The sequence below is a fragment of the Lissotriton helveticus genome (genome assembly GCF_964261635.1).
Source record: "Lissotriton helveticus chromosome 1_1 unlocalized genomic scaffold, aLisHel1.1 SUPER_1_unloc_19, whole genome shotgun sequence".
Lineage (NCBI taxonomy): Eukaryota > Metazoa > Chordata > Amphibia > Caudata > Salamandridae > Lissotriton > Lissotriton helveticus.
The window spans coordinates 2,149,552-2,163,724 of NW_027611658.1; the positions used below are offsets into that span (position 1 = coordinate 2,149,552).

General features: G+C 47.9%; 1 long non-coding RNA gene across 1 annotated transcript in view; it reads left to right on the forward strand.

The window, feature by feature from the left end:
- The first annotated feature begins 2,470 nt into the window (after positions 1-2,470).
- Positions 2,471-14,173, forward strand: part of LOC144805690 (uncharacterized) — a 234,885-nt gene continuing 223,182 nt past the window's right edge. The window contains exons 1-2 of the long non-coding RNA XR_013605576.1: positions 2,471-2,563; positions 4,671-4,799. This is a non-coding gene — a long non-coding RNA (uncharacterized LOC144805690). The remainder of the gene's footprint in view (positions 2,564-4,670; positions 4,800-14,173) is intronic.

Sequence of the window (14,173 nt, forward strand, 5' to 3'; positions counted from 1 at the left end):
GAATTGGGTCTGCCCGAAGATTACTCTAGCTTGCGCCTCCATCATGTGTTGGTTTTCTGGTCCAGCCTTCTACAACTCTAATTTCTACTCTGATAATTAACAAACTTTCATTTCCCTTGCATTCTTTTCTCAAATACTTCAGTCTGAAACAACAGTTCTTAACCTGTCGTCTGCAAACCCTACTCAGGGGAATTGTGGCTATTTTGAAAATTAAATTAGATTAAAATACCAGATTAATAAAGTGCATTAACATAAAAAAGAAACATGTAAAATCTTTTTTTTTAAATGGTATATACAAGTGAAGAATATTTGAAAAAGAGGGCTAATATTTGAGATGGTACCCACAGTCCCTATATCATTCTGTCCCCCAGGTAGCATCCCATTCTCCCTTGCCCCTCCTATGGATCAGTTAATGGTCCTGGATCTGTCCATCCTCTTCTTTGGTGGAGCAGTTGACTGGGAGAACATTGTGAATGTGTGCTGGTTCATTGACTGGCTAATGCTATAATGTGCACGAACACTCATGTGACAGCCGTGCTCTCGCACCATGTCGCTGATCTCATAATGACCAGTGCTGTGCCGATACCGCATCAGAAATTTCATAACTTCAATCGACGATACTGTAGTGTTTAAACATTCTACGATGCAGAATATTGCACTGCTAGGCACTTTCCTCTCAGCACGGGAGAATTATAGCTGATGTCCACCTTTCTGCCCAGATTTTGTTGGGTTTTTCCCAAGCACAGAGCTGTTTTCCATGGACAAGTTCCATAAAGTTTTACCTGACCAAATGTGTCCATGAGAAACCCACAAAGTGCAGTACTGTTACTCTTTTTGCAACACCCCTTAGATCAGAAACTCCAGTTTCTGCGCAAAATCGAATTTACAAACTTGTAATGAAGGTGTTTTTGGTGTCACAATGAAGGCATGATGTAATGTCAAGGCTTTCTGCTCAAATAACATTTGAGTTCTAAGATTGACAGTTCTATTTTGTAAAGGATGTTCTAAGTTTGGAATGAGAGTTCTAATTTGGAATTGAAAGAATTCCTTTAGAATGTAGATTGGAACAACGCTTCTAATTTGGAACGTTGGAACGTTCGAACTATGTATGGAATGCAAATTCTACATTTGGAATGCTTCTTGCACAAAACATTCCTTTTTTTTAAGGTTGAAGCAGCCAGCAGCTATGTGTGATATCTTAATTTTGGGAGTAGAAAACAGTACATCCCAAGACTACAGATTCCTTGGGCACCTTGACGCCCCAGGGTATCCAGAACTACCTTCTATTGAATGGATGTGTGTGTGCAATGCTCTTGAAGCTGTGTGCAGTTACACAAGAAGGAGTCTATGGGAGGCCAGGCCAGCAGACAGGCTAACACAGACGAAGACTCAGAGCCCAGCCATAAGACCTCTGCCAGGCTCTGCTAGTCAGTGCAGAAGACTGATGTAAGGTGTCTTCTAACCCTTAGATCCCACCCTGCCATTTGAATACCTGAATCACACCTGTGAAATGGGCAGAGCAGATAGGAAGAAACAGAATGACAAGCTGTGCATTCCTGTGCAGTACACTAGGCCCATCTCACCATCGCCTTTACAGATTCTGTTAACATGTATGCAATAAAGAGAAAACAGGAAACCTTAATAATAAGATTATTGTAACTGACTTCCTTCGCTCAATCTTCTGCTTCCGTGATGTTATGCGAAAGATGGACCTATATCTACCAACATAATGTATCACTGGTCCCCAAAGGCAGCCTTGAGTGTTATCAGCATTTCCCATCAATCGGTTGTGATGTCATCTCCTACACCACACCCCTGACCCTGGCAGGTTTGTGACATCATGTACTACATCACACCCCTGGGTCTCGCAGGCTTTATGACATCATTCACCTCTTTGCTATATATAGAGGCATAGTCGGGGATGCCTGCAGTGTGTGTGCAGTCTGTGGACTGGGCTATGAATGGTGTGAAAGAGGTGTGAATGGGGGACTTGGGGGCACCGAGCTAACATCAGACTCACAGGATGGCCGCGGCAGTTCTGCTTCTCGTGGCCTCTGCCATGTGTTGTTTGGTCGTTCAGTGGGAGAAAACAGGCAGCACCTCGCAGACCGCCAGAGAGATGCACTTTGAGGTGGGGGCGGAGCCTTCCATAAGGTGTGGTAAGGGCTTATGAGGTTCCGTGTAGTTGCAGTAAACAACTTTTAATAGCAATTCCTGGGGTTCTCTTTGCAGGCAAATTGAATTTTGCCTTTCGCTCCAAGAACTCTGGCACCGCCCCTATCTGGAGCGGGGTGCGGAATGTCTGTGAGTTTAATGGGAAGCACGGTAGTATGAATGAAGGTGTGAATGGGGGACTTGACCAGATCAGATGCAATTTGTTTCCCTGACATAATTTTAGATTGAGTACAAAGAAATCAAATATTTCCCAAAAAACAATCATCCATGTTGAGTTTCATTATTTCATGATCACCAGGACCTCCCAGGGGCAAGGCGACGGCGACAGAGACTCCGGTGGCAGAAGGTGAACAGGAGCAGTCCCTTGCAGGCTCTTCTGCTGGCCCCAGTAAGTTGTTCTATTGTTATATTAATACTTATACTTCCCTAACTTTTACAGCTCCTATTCATTACAAACTGGTTCCTAATAATTCTATGTTCTACAAAATAGTCTTTGATCTTCTTCTAATGTGGACTACTTTCTACATTCTTATCCTGCCTCTACCATCACTCTCTGTGCTACTACTATTTACAATTATGAGTCGGTCTGTGTAGGTAGCTAAGCTTGTCCATTCGGCAAACGGTGTGAAACAAAACTCTGATACAGCAATAGCTCTAGGCACTGAGTGCAGTCCTCTGGGTTGCCCTTGCTGTCTATTCCAGTCTTCTTAATGTAAGTGCTTTGACATTTTCCAACAACAAAATGTCATTGTTTACACCAAGTAAAAGGTAGCAGTTGCCTTTTTGATTTGAGAGGAGCACATCCCATACCGCTAGTGTTTCAGGGACTATTCTTCACACAAAGAAGTATGAACAAGATAAATAGGACATTGTTGATGATAGGTTCAAAGTTCGGCGTAGGGTTTTTGTTCAGAAATAGCACGGCGCTCAACAGCTGGTAGGTTCGAGGTAGTTGTTATGATTGTAAATTGTTGGTGCAGCTTGATCAGAGATGACCCTATTCTCTGCGAGAGAAGGGAGAGAGGAGCTCTGCCTTCTATAAGTCTATATACAGTGTCAAGCGCACACAACCTAAGTTTATTCGATAGTTTGTGATGTGTTCTTTGATGGAAGGACAAGACCAGACTTTTCTTTTTTTATTTGTTCCTTTCCTTATTTATTGTATCACAAAATGGTATTTGTATAAATGCAAACCAGCCGACACGTAATTCGTCAAAAATGGGGTTGACCCGTGACTCTTCAGGGCTGTTGAAGTTAGGCTGAGATCAGTATCGTCGGATCGGTGATAATTCCAACCCGGTCCTAATCAGGCATCGGTGAGTAATGTTCCCGTGTGCGCAGAGGAGGTGCTCCTTCGAACAGGGAATGTGAGTTGTGCCGCCGTTCAGTATACGGTCGGTCACTGACGGGCAAGCAAATCCGCTTGACCCATCGTTGAGGCTTGTCAGTAAGCCGGTTACGGTGAGGGACTTCTGTCAGTTCTCGAAAGTATTGGAATTATCACCGGTCCGACGATACTGATCTCAGCCTAACTTCAACAGCCCTGAAGAGTCACGGGTCAACCCCGTTTTTGACGAAACACGTGTCGGCTGGTTTGCATTTATACAAATACCATTTTGTGATACAATAAATAAGGAAAGGAACAAATAAAAAAAGAAAAGTCTGGTCTTGTCCTTCCATCAAAGAACACATCACAAACTATCGAATAAACTTAGGTTGTGTGCGCTTGACACTGTATACTGTTGATGATAGGTGCAGTTCGACTTTCGACATACCTCAGTCCGAACAGAAGTTGAACCCCCATTCCCCTGACCGACTATCTAGAATGTCTGACCAATGATTTTACGACCCAGAAGAACAGAAGAAGAGAGACTACCTCCGAGTCCCGGCCTATCTGAGTCACTGAAACATGACTGCCAAGTGCAGTAGTTCAAACCTTTCCGCTCACTCACTTGTGAACAAAAACCAGACAGTGTTTGTTAGTTTAACATTTTTATTTTCAATTGAGAAATGAAAACATTATTTCTTTATTTTTAATAGCGTAGTATTCTTATGGATGAAGATGACGTTAAAGTTTACTTTAAACAACATTCCCATGAATGAAATTAGTATGACTCAAACGTAAAAATATTTAACACTAACAGACACAGGAAATTAGTAGAATAACTGTGCGTGAGCCCCCACCTTCTTTAAAGTACTTAAGTACTGCTGGTGGTGACTCAGTAGTAGTTGGTGAATCGTCTGGCAGAAGGGCAATGGAATCTTCTTTCTGTAATGAGAAAAATGGTGCACGTTAAGCAAGCATTAATCAGTTGTCAAAAGAAGAAGTGTAGCATTTAATGGAATAAGCATCTAAAAGGTTAACAACCCTCCCCAAAACCGTAACATTTTTTCAATCCCAGTAATACAAAATGTGTTATGTAACATTTCCTTCCATTACGAGACAAAATAGGGGGTTGTGTATGGCATCTGAAAATATGACATGTTTTTCCTAGACGTCACAACATCTGATGCGGCACAGATGACCATCAGTGCTGGGGCCAGCAGTGCGGAGGGGTCCACTCTGGATGCGGCGGTGCCAACAGGAGGAGCTGGGGGGGAAGGCTCAGCGGCGGCGGATGGTGGTAAGTTATTATACTCCTTACTTATTGATTTTTTTTGAGTAGGCTCGTAAAGGAGTGTATGATGTACTGTACAGTAGTACACAGTACACTAGTATAAGTACACTGTACTGTCAAGAACATTTACTAATTTATAACTACTTTTTGGGCTATCACGGAGAAGACAGTCAACCTTGACTTGTAATAGCATTAGTGGCTGTACTTCTCTGGTAACCAATGGTCCCCTCTATTTCACTTGAACTCAGCTGGCCAATTTTTATTTTAAAGCCAAGTCATATCAGATCAGATGTAGTTTAGGGATGTGAAGAACGAAAAGCTAAAGAAGAGTGAAACGAAGGACGAGCGAGTCTTAATATTTATTTATGACTGTAAAAAATGGTTTTGTTGAATGCAATTCAACATAAGAAAGAAGACAGCGGTTTCCAAAATATAATGAAAAGGGTCTTAGTTGGTTGTTAACAAAAATAAATTTTGGTACATTTGAGACATTAAGAAGAATCATAGACGTACTTTGTAAGCCTGGATGTTATCTTCTTTATCCTCCTCGTCGATAGCAGAAGTGTATGATGTAGTAGAGCAGACGCTGAGTGGATGAAGTATGGCCAGTGGCAGTGCCACCCCTATAGAAAAGTAAGACATTCCTATTCTGTGAGAAGTTGGCCTGATAGGTGATGTTTCCAATTCTGGAACCACCTATTATCAGACCAAACAATCCCTTATGGTGTCAGGTTGTAAGTCAACCTTGTTAGACAAGCTATCCTAGGGGTAGCATGGACTAAGCAGCCTAAAGGCTTAACTTAAGAGGTCGTGTTAAGCGAGCTGTTTTACCACATACAATCCTGTAATATCAAATGAAAGGACACCACACAAGTATATATTATAAAAATATATGTGTTTATTACTAAAAACAATCCCCAGTATTCTTTATGAATAAAGGGGCACAAGCGTTAAATCAAAAGCACAGTTAAAACATACAAAGTTGCACAATTATGGATGAGGGCGGGTGGCCACTCAAACCATATACTAAACAAGTGGTATAAGAGATACCAATCGAACAGTGGTTAGGCCTAGGGCCTAGGGAATCGCTGGGAGCAGTCAGGACAAGCAGTGCTGAAGTCGGGAGAGGCCCACGGGATTCGGGAGCAGTGCGGAAAGCGCACACATGCACCAATGTTAACCAATGGTGCGTAAAAGTTACAAAGTTAAAGTTTAAGGACACTTCCGCTGAACCTAGAGGAACAAAACTTAAGACACAGACTGTGAGAAGTTGGCCTGATAGGTGATGTTTCCAATTCTGGAACCACCTATTATCAGACCAAACAATCCCTTATGGTGTCTGGTTGTAAGTCAACCTTATTAGACAAGCTATCCTAGGGGTAGCATGGACTAAGCAGCCTAAAGGCTTAACTTAAGAGGTCGTGTTAAGCGAGCTGTTTTACCACATACAATCCTGTAATATCAAATGAAAGGACACCACACAAGTATATATTATAAAAATATATGTGTTTATTACTAAAAACAATCCCCAGTATTCTTTATGAATAAAGGGGCACAAGCGTTAAATCAAAAGCACTGTTTAAACATACAAGTTGCACAATTATGGATGAGGGCGGGTGGCCACTCAAACCATATACTAAACAAGTGGTATAAGAGATGCCACTCGAGCAGTGGTTAGGCCTAGGGCCTAGGGAATCGCTGGGAGCAGTCAGGACAAGCAATGCTGAAGTCGGGAATGGCCCTCGGGATTCGTGAGATGTGCGGAAAGCGCACGCATGCACCAATGTTAACCAATGGTGCGTAAAAGTCATAAAGTTAAAGTTTAAGGACACTTCCGCTGGACCTAGAGGAACAAAACTTAACACACAGACCCTAGAGATGTGCACCAGTGTGGGAACACCGGCGGAGCAAAGTTACCTCACCCACAGTAAGTGGGTGCACAGGGTCGAAGTGGCGTCGGGTTTTGACACGCAGGCTCTTGGTGCTTGAAGCTGAAAGGGCTGCAGGCGGGTTGAAGATGAAGTGTCCGGTGGAGTCCAAGGGTGGACTCAAGTCGAAGGGTACCTGAAAGCAGAGGGGATAGAGTCTGGGTCACTCAGCAGTGACCAGGGTGGAACCAGGACGGAACCAGGCAATGTCGGGCGCAATCAGGTGGTCGTCGAGGAGCTTCTCTCCGCTGTCACGTGGGCTCTGCGGCATCTGCGACGTCCAGGAGCAGGTCACGATCTGTCCCACGCAGGCTCTCACCGTCGGTGCAGTCGGCTTCAAGTTTGGAGCAAACAACACTTGACAAGAGCAATCCACGCGGGATCGGAAGATTGCTCCTCACTCGGACCAGGAAGGTCAGAGTCGGGGCTCCTTTTCAGGGGAGCTGGTGTGGATCTGGAGGAACCAGATTCATGAGTCTTCTTTGTAGTTTCGTCAGCACAGGGACCACTAGCCAGCGGGCAAGTGACCGGGCCAACGCGTTGAGCCAAATGGAGCAGAAGGGCCCCACGCAGCACTCGTCGAGTGTGGAGGGCTGAACTTCGGCTCAGGAGTAGCTCAGGGTGGGGGCTTCTTAAACCCCGGTGCACAGCTTCGAGGGTCACTCGTGGGCTGCACGGTCAGCGCCTCGTGGTCAATTCAAGATGGCGTGCCCCACGCTTCCGGTCGCCTCCACGGGTCTCAGCTCTGCAGGGACTGAGGATCGGGCTGTTGGAAGGCAGGCAAGCTTGATCTCGTCGATCTCAGTCGCTCGAGTTCCGGCGGGAACTGCAACTAAGTAGACGTCGAGGGCTGGATGGTGCCTGCTGCTGCAGGGTGGTCACTCCTTGACCACAAGGGAGATTCTTCGGGATTCCACGTTGAGATGGAGGTCCAAGGGTCCAGAGTTTCATTTCTAATGTTTCTTCCAGGAAATCTGATGTGCATTGGCACTGCTCCCACTCTTATTCCAATCTGGGGGGCGTGATTACCTGCTAGGTCCCTCCCTATGGGTGGGACCCAGGAAGGGGGTGGATACACCCCTTTCCTTTGATCCAGGCCGCCCTGGCACGAGGGCTGGAGTGCCCCAGAACCGGTTTGGCCGGATTATGCAAGGGGCAGCCTTGTGCGCCCCAGGCAGTGTCTGGTTTCTTTCAGACCTCCCTGCTACAATCCACTATCTCCTGTCTGGAGGGCGGTGACACCCTCCTGTGACAGGAAACCCTTTGTCCAGGACCCATTTGGCCGAGTTTCGGTCAGCTGCAGGGGTCCAGACATTTGTCTGTGGCAGAGGCATCCATTTTGTGGATCTAAGGTCTTTGGAGAAATTAACCGCATTACAGTAAAGGAACATGTCTTACCCCTCTAGAGGGGTGGAATGCTATCCCCGTCGCCAGAACTGGCGAGGGGATAGTATTCCAAATCGTATGACACCTTACACGACATGTTTTGATAAAGCCAAACCAAAGTTGCTATTTAACCGCGAGGATTATAAGGCACTTAAGAGTATATGGTATGGCATTATCCTGAAACAGCTTAGGGAGTTGTTCCCGACAGCTGCAGACAGGCTCAGCTCATGCTAGAGCTCCATCTCACATAAAACCACGCACTCTGCCTCCAGGATTGATGAGGCCTTCCATAGGAGTGGCTCACAGGTTTACATGTGTCCAGATATAGGTTTAGATATAGGTATACTATATCTAAGCAAGGGGTGCTTACACCACCTTACCCCAGCTGAGTGATCAGCCAGTTGTGTCAATTTAAGAACCAGCCAGGGGTGGCAAAAGATATGCTGCAGCCCCTGGTAGGCCTTGGTGGCCCCTATGCCCTGGGCACCTATAGTGCATTATACAGGGGCTGACAAGGAGTCCATTTCCAATTGTGGTATGTACCTAGGGTACATGGAATCCATTTTACAGAGAGAGCAGATGGCCTGGGGCCCTGATTAGCAGGGAACCAGGTCAACTAAGTAAAAAACCCAGCTAAACACAGGCAAAAAATCTGGGGTAACCATAGTCAGGTAGCCACCTTCCTACACAGACCCTAGAGATGTGTACCAGTGTGGGAACACCGGCGGAGCAAAGTTACCTCACCCACAGGAAGCGGGTGCACAGGGTCGAAGTTGAGTCGGGTTTCGTCACGCAGGCTCTTGGTGCTTGAAGCTGAAAGGGCTGCAGGCGGGGTGAAAGAGAAGTGTCCGGTGGAGTCCAAGGGTGGACTCGGGTCGAAAAGTACCTGAAAGCAGAGGGGACAGAGTCTGGGTCACTCAGCAGTGACCAGGGTGGAACCAGGACGGAACCAGGCAATGTCGGGCGCAATCAGGTGGTCGTTGAGGAGCTTCTCTCCGCTGTCACGTGGGCTCTGGGGCATCTGCGATGTCCAGGAGTGGGTCACGATCTGTCCCACGAGGGCTCTCACCGTCGGCGCAGTCGGCTTCAAGTTTGGAGCAAACAACACTTGGCAAGAGCAATCCACCCGGAACCGGAAGATTGCTTCTCACTCGAACCAGGAGGGTCAGAGTGGGGGCTCCTTTTCAGGGGAGCTGGTGCAGATCTGGAGCAACCAGATTCGCAGGTCGAATTTCAAAGTTCGTCGGCACAGGGGCCACTAGCCGGCTGGCAAGTGACTGGGCCAACGCGTTGAGCCAAATGGAGCAGAAGGGCCCCACGCAGCACTCGTCGAGTGTGGAGGGCTGAACTTCGGTGCAAGAGTGGCTCAGGGTTGGGGCTTCTCAAACCCCGGTGTACAGCTTCCAGGGTCACTCGTGCGCTGCACGGTCAGCGTCTCGTGGTCTTTTCAAGATGGCGTGCCCCACTGTGAGAAGTTGGCCTGATAGGTGATGTTTCCAATTCTGGAACCACCTATTATCAGACCAAACAATCCCTTATGGTGTCTGGTTGTAAGTCAACCTTATTAAACAAGCTATCCTAGGGGTAGCATGGACAAAGCAGCCTAAAGGCTTAACTTAAGAGGTCGTGTTAAGCGAGCTGTTTTACCACATACAATCCTGTAGTACCAAATGAAAGGACACCACACAAGTATATATTATAAAAATATATGTATTTATTACTAAAAACAATCCCCAGTATTCTTTATGAATAAAGGGGCACAAGCGTTAAATCAAAAGCACTGTTTAAACATACAAAGTTGCACAATTATGGATGAGGGCAGTGGGCCACTCAAACCATATACTAAACAAGTGGTATAAGAGATGCCACTCGAGCAGTGGTTAGGCCTAGGGCCTAGAGAATCGCTGGGAGCAGTCTGGACAAGCAATGCTGAAGTCGGGAATGGCCCTCGGGATTCGGGAGATGTGCGGAAAGCGCACGCATGCACCAATGTTAACCAATGGTGCGTAAAAGTTGTAAAGTTAAAGTTAAAGGACACTTCCGCTGAACCTAGAGGAACAAAACTTAACACACAGACCCTAGAGGTGTGCACCAGTGTGGGAACACCGGCGGAGCAAAGTTACCTCACCCACAGGAAGTGGGTGCACAGGGTCGAAGTGGCGTCGGGTTCTGACACGCAGGCTCTTGGTGCTTGAAGCTGAAAGGGCTGCAGGCGGGTTAAAGATGAAGTGTCCGGTGGAGTCCAAGGGTGGACTCAAGTCAAAGGGTACCTGAAAGCAGAGGGGACAGAGTCTGGGTCACTCAGCAGTGACCAGGGTGGAACCAGGACGGAACCAGGCAATGTCGGGCGCAATCAGGTGGTCGTCGAGGAGCTTCTCTCCGCTGTCACATGGGCTCTGGGGCATCTGCGACGTCCAGGAGCAGGTCACGATCTGTCCCACGCAGGCTCTCACCGTCGGTGCAGTCGGCTTCAAGTTTGGAGCAAACAAGCCTTGGCAAGAGCAATCCACGCGGGATCGGAAGATTGCTTCTCACTCGGACCAGGAAGGTCAGAGTCGGGGCTCCTTTTCAGGGAAGCTGGTGTGGATCTGGAGCAACCAGATTCACGAGTCTTCTTAGTAGTTTCGTCGGCACAGGGACCACTAGCCAGCTGGCAAGTGACCGGGCCAACGCGTTGAGCCAAATAGAGCCAACGGGCCCCACGCAGCACTCGTCGAGTGTGGAGGGCTGAACTTCGGCTCAGGAGCAGCTCAGGGTGGGGGCTTCTCAAACCCCGGTGCACAGCTTCGAGGATCACTCGTGGGCTGCACGGTCAGCGTCTCGTGGTCAATTCAAGATGGCGTGCCCCACGCTTCCGGTCGCCTCCACGGGTCTCAGCTTTGCAGGGACTGTGGATCGGGCTGTTAGAAGGCAGGCAGGTTTGATCTCGTCGATCTCAGTCGCTCGAGTCCCGGCGGGAACTGCAACTAAGTAGACGTCGAGGGCTGGATGGTGCCTGCTGCTGCAGGGTGGTCACTCCTTGACCACAAGGGAGATTCTTCGGGCTTCCACGTTGAGATGGAGGGCGAAGGGTCCAGAGTTTCGTTTCTAATGTTTCTTCCAGGAAACCTGATGTGCATTGGCACTGCTCCCACTCTTATTCGAATCTGGGGGGCGTGATTACCTGCTAGGTCCCCTCCTATGGGTGGGACCCAGGAAGTGGGTGGATACACCCCCTTCCTTTGATCCAGGCCGCCCTGGCACGAGGGCTGGAGTGCCCCAGAACCGGTTTGGCCGGATTATGCAAGGGGCAGCCTTGTGCGCCCCAAGCAGTGTCTGGTTTCTTTCAAACCTCCCTGCTACAATACACTATCTCCTGTCTGGAGGGCGGTGACACCCTCCTGTGACAGGAAACCCTTTGTCCAGGACCCATTTGGTTGAGTTTCAGTCAACTGCAGGGGTCCAGACATTTGTCTGTGGCAGAGGCATCCATTTTGTGGATCTTAAGGCCTTTGGAGAAATCAACCGCATTAAAGTAAAGTAACATGTCTTACCCCTCTAGAGGGGTGGAATGCCATCCCCGTTGCCAGAACTGGCGAGGGGATGGTATTCCAAAGCGTATGACACCTTACACGACATGTTTTGATAAAGCCAAACCAAAGTTGCTAAATAACCGCGAGGATTATAAGGCACTTAATAGTATATGGTATGGCATTATCCTGAAACAGCTTAGGGATTTGTTCCCGACGGCTGCAGACAGGCTCAGCTCATGCTAGAGCTCCATCTCACATAAAACCACGCACTCAGCCTCCAGGATTGATGAGGCCTACTATAGGAGTGGCTCACAGGTTTACATGTGTCCAGATATAGGTTTAGATATAGATATACTATACCTAAGCAAGGGGTGTTTACACCACCTTACCCCAGCTGAGTGATCAGCCAGTTGTGTCAATTTAAGAACCAGCCAGGGGTGGCAAAAGATATGCTGCAGCCCCTGGTAGGCCTTAGTGGCTCCTATGCCCTGTGCACCTATAGTGCATTATACAGGGGCTGACAAGGAGTCCATTTCCAATTGGTATGTGCCTATAGCACATGTGTCAGTAATTTAGTGAGAGAACAGCAGGCTGGGGGTCTGATCAGCAGGCCCACAGCCTCAGTAGTCGAAAACCAGTGAAGCAAAAAGCAAAAATTTGGGGTGACCATAGGATAGCAGACCCTACTCTCCTACACAACCCCCCCCCCCCAAACGCAGGGACATTAAACTAACCTTGACCAGATAAGTCTTCATGTTCTAAGTGGAAGTACCGGGAGAGACCATCTGCATTACCATGGTCAGTCCCTGGGCGGTGCTCCACTGTAAAGTCCATCCCCTGTAGGGAAATGGACCACCTGAGCAGTTTGGGATTTTCACCCTTCATCTGATTAAGCCACAAGAGGGGCTTATGGTCTGTTTGCACCAGGAAGTGAGTTCCAAACAAGTAGGACCTCAACTTCTTTAATGCCCAAACCACAGCAAAGGCCTCCCTCTCAATGGCTGACCAACGTTTTTCTCTTGGGGTCAGCCTCCTGCTAATGAAAGCAATTGGCTGGTCTTGACCATCTTGATTAAGTTGTGAGAGCACAGCTCCCACCCCCAACTCAGAAGCATCTGTCTGTACAATGAACTGTTTGGAGTAGTCAGGACTCTTTAGGATAGGTGCAGAGCACATGGCCTTCTTCAGGTCTTCAAATGCCTTCTGACAGCTAACTGTCCACTGAACCTTTTTTGGCATCTTCTTGGATGTCAAGTCATTTAATGGTGTCACTATAGACCCATAGTTCTTCACAAACTTCCTGTAATACCCAGTCAGGCCCAAGAAGGCTCTGACTTGTGTCTGGGTAACTGGAGGAGCCCAGTCCTGTATGGCCTGGATTTTGCTCTCCAGTGGCTGAACCTGGCCTCCACCAACTAGGGGGCCCAGGTATACAACCTTACTCTGCCCTATCTGGCACTTAGTGGCCTTGATAGTTAGGCCTGCCTTTTGCAGGGCCTCCAAAACTCTCTTCAGGTGGATCAGGTGATCCTCCCAGGTGGAGCTAAAGACAGCAATATCATCCAGATAAGCTGCACAAAAGTCATCCAACCCAGTAAGGACTTGGTTCACCAACCTTTGGAAAGTGGCAGGTGCATTCTTCAAACCAAAGGGCATTACCACAAACTGATAATGTCCACTAGGGGTAGAGAATGCTGTCTTGGCCTTTGACTCCTCAGCTAGTCTGATTTGCCAGTAGCCAGCTGTCAGATCGAATGTGCTCAGAAACTTGGCAGAAGCCAATCTGTCAATGAGCTCATCTGCTCTTGGAATGGGGTGAGCATCTGTCCTAGTGACAGCATTGAGACCCCTGTAATCCACGCAAAACCTCATTTCTCTCTTTCCATCTTGGGTATGAGGTTTTGGCACCAGGACTACTGGGCTGGCCCATGGGCTCTCTGATGGCTCAATCACTCCAAGCTCTAACATCTTTTGCACCTCAGCCTTGATGCAGTCTCTGACATGGTCAGGTTGCCTGTAGATCTTATTCTTGACAGGCAGACTGTCACCAGTGTCCACAACATGGGTACACCAGTCAGTCTGGCTGGGTGTGAGTGAAAACAAATGCCTGTGGGCCTGCAAAACTTGTCTGCAGTCCATCTGTTGCTGGTCAGTGAGGCTGCCTGCCAAGGCTACTCCATCAACTGAACCATCATCAGGGTTCTGAGAAAGCAGGTCTGGGAGAGGGTCACTCTCTTCCTCCTGTTCCCCATCTGTGGCCATGAGCAAGCTCATGTCCTCCCTGTCCACAAATGCTTTCAAGCGATTCACATGGATTACCCTGTGAGGGCTCCTGGGTGTTCCAAAGTCTACCAAGTAGGTGACTTCCCCCTTCTTCTCAATAATAGGATAGGGTCCACTCCATTTGTCTTGGAGTGCTGCTGGAGCCACTGGCTCCAGTACCCATACCTTCTGTCCTGGTTGGAACTCTACCAGCACAGCCTTTTGGTCATGCCAATCTTTCTGTAATTCTTGGCTGGCCTCCAGGTTTTTGGATGCTCTTTCCATGTACTCA